The 3,048-nt window shown below is 47.7% G+C and overlaps 1 pseudogene; it reads right to left on the bottom strand.

Moving 5' to 3' along the window:
• Positions 1-2,374: 2,374 nt before the first annotated feature.
• Positions 2,375-2,494, bottom strand: LOC134951430 (5S ribosomal RNA; annotated as a pseudogene).
• Between the last annotated feature and the right edge of the window lie 554 nt (positions 2,495-3,048).

The following is a 3,048-nucleotide window of genomic DNA, read 5'->3' as shown; positions in this document are numbered from 1 at the left end:
CTGCTTGTTACGGTAATAATCCGAGAGGGTCCGGCCATGATACATAAAGTCAATCTCCCTTTTCCGCAGTTTGAACAACTCTCGGTATAAGTCATCGTTAGAGGAGCCCGTGCTTTCATCAAACCCTGGTTCTTTCAAGAGGATTTGTTCCGCTTCCACATCAGAGAAACTTAATGTGTCATAAGTGTCGCATTGTAGAATGTATGACAATGTATCACTGGGATCCGGTTCAACCGTCGACATCTTGTTCTGAGTCAGATGCGGTGTATGTGCAGAGTGCAAAATCCTGCTGATGTGCAAAAAACGCCTAATAAAGTGCAGCGGTGCTGGTGCAAAATTGCTGTGCGGAATGGTGCTAAAAAGTGCAAAAAATGCAAAAATTCCCACCGTGTGTGAGCAATGGGCTGTGGTCCTGAGCACAGCAGTAAACTCAGATGGTGGTGCCTTGACTAAAGCGAAAGTCTGTCTGGCATTGAAATCAGACCCGCAGCATACAGTCCATGGATGAGTCCGGCACTCAGCTTCCCCATAGGGGTATGTGCTCCGGTGCCCTCCCAGGGGGGTGAACCCCAATATATACCCAGCAATATAGGCGGCACTCGGAGACTTGCACAAAATAGGTGAAAAACCAGCAAGGTGCATTTATTCAGGTCAACGTTTCGGGGGACGTACCCCCTTCCTCAGGACACAACACACTAAGTGCAACACAGTGATACAAACTTAAATAACTACTTACCAGGACCCCAGCCGCCCCACGGTGTCAGCGTGATCCTGGCGCACGCGACCCGCACTTCCGGTCGCGGCTCTCTCCCAGCACAGGAAGTGACGTCATCGCGCCGCCGAGAGCCGCCTCCACCGTAGCTGCGTACACAGAGGGACTGATATATAGCGGTTGATAGGCGGCACTCAAAGGTCTTTAAATCAATAATCTACTGGAAACTAGCTCTATCTGGTTTCCAGTAGATTATTGATTTAAAGACCTTTGAGTGCCGCCTATCAGCCGCTATATATTGCAGCTGCATCCTGCATAGGAGGGCACCGGGCACCATACATTTTGTTACAGGAGTGCCGAACATCCATCCTTCCTATTCTGTGTGTATATATATATATATATATATATATATATGTATAAAGAGCAAAAATGACAGCACTCAAAACCATAGTACAGAATGAATAGATCGTGCAAGGCAGTAAAATAACATAAAGGCACTCGCTTTTCCAGCTCATTGGAAAAAGCAAAACATGCCAGCACTCACGGTTTAGATGAGAAAACGAAGAAGATTTATTCCATATCAAGGCGACAAGTGTACATACAGGCACAGCCCAACAGCTGTTTCAACCGATACAGGTCTTCCTCAGTGGCTATCTGAGCAGTGTCTAGCACAGGGATATAAACATAAATTGGCGCCAAAACAGCAAAAATCCAGCATCCAATGGGAGGAGAGGGAGGCGGGACAAGCCCTGTATTTTTTTTTAAGAAGATTTATTCCATATCAAGGCGACAAGTGTACATACAGGCACAGCCCGCAGCTCCCCCGGCTCTCCAGCTCCGTCGTGTCATCGCTAATGTAAACAAAGCTGGCGCCGTCCCTGGCAACGGCTCTGGTGCGCTGTGTGCAAGGAGGGGGACACCAGCACAGACAACACTGAGCCCGCACAGGGGACGGGGACAGTGTAGGCTGCACACGGTATATAACAAGACATGGAACGTGGCATGACATAAAAAAGTGTAAAATATAGCGCTGAAAGAGAAAAAAACATATACTACATAATCACACAATGCACAATGCATAAACAAAAAGAATAACCAATGCAAAATGCAAGATGCAAATAAGAGAATGCGCTCCGCTGGGTGTCGCTGATAAAAAGGTGTCAAACAATAGCCGTAAACTGTCCCGTATGGACAGATCCCTGAAGCAATAACGATCATTAAGGCACTGTAGGCATTAAATGGACCAATAGGTCTAACTCAATCATATATCAGAAATGACAGTGGCAGTTAATGGCACAAATGGTGGTGGATGACATTGGAAAGTGTCAATGGACAATAATCAGGTGCCCAGCAGAGCAAAAACTAAACAGCGGCAGAAGAACAGGAAAATGAAGGAAAATCCCATAGGGGCAAATATGTGGCAGGACGCTATCAGCATCCCTGTGGATAGAGCACCTAAGTGAAATATAAAATGAAAGAAAAGAAATAGAATTAAGGTAGAGCCCACTGTGTGCAGATATTGGATGGATCGAAGGTAGTGCATTAAACGGAAGGGTAAATGATGCCAAGGGATAGGGGGTGGGAGCACAAGAACGCAGAATAAATAGAGATAACTAAAGGATGCACATGCTATAGTCTGAGACCATGAGTGGTCAAGTGATAAAAGTACAGCACCCAGTATTCCCAGACCGTCTCCAGAACTGGTACTGACTGGGCCCAACACTGCTTAGTTTCCAAGATCGGACGGAATTGGACGTCGTCCAGTGTGGTATGGCTGTAGAAAACACTAGAATTCCACATCAAGAGCTGGCAAATGCCTATCCGTAACAGGGCAATGCTGGTGGTGATGGCAGAAAGGTGCCATAGCAGCAAAGTCACTCCCACAGCCCATGAGGAATGCAAGATAAGTAATCGCATCAATACATCATGCACAATCAGGGGCGTAAGTTCATATCAAATGCCCGGAGGCAAAATAGATGATGGTGCCCCCTTCCTGCCCCTCGGTCCAGTTCGCCAATGACCACTTCTTCACCTCTCCCCTGATCACCATTCCCACTCCCAACCTCTACAAAGCCCTCCAACACTCAGGGGTATCATTGTATAGCGCCTCCTGCTTCACCTCTTCACCGAGGCGAAGAAGAAAGCAGCACCGAGCCGAAGTGAGGGAGTGAAAACTCCCCCCTCTGGCGATTACTGCCAGACCACAACAGCACATCAGCCTAGTGCTGATAAGCTGTGTCTCTCCTCCCGGCTGACTCCTCTGGGCATGCGCAAGATCTCACATGTAGCTTGGGGCCGGAAGCTACCACAGCCAGAGTTGTCCCTGGCTGTGGTGT

Source organism: Pseudophryne corroboree, chromosome 1, assembly GCF_028390025.1.
Source record: "Pseudophryne corroboree isolate aPseCor3 chromosome 1, aPseCor3.hap2, whole genome shotgun sequence".
NCBI lineage: Eukaryota > Metazoa > Chordata > Amphibia > Anura > Myobatrachidae > Pseudophryne > Pseudophryne corroboree.
The sequence above is the reverse complement of the archived record's forward strand: the minus strand, read 5'-3'. Positions and strand labels throughout refer to the sequence as shown.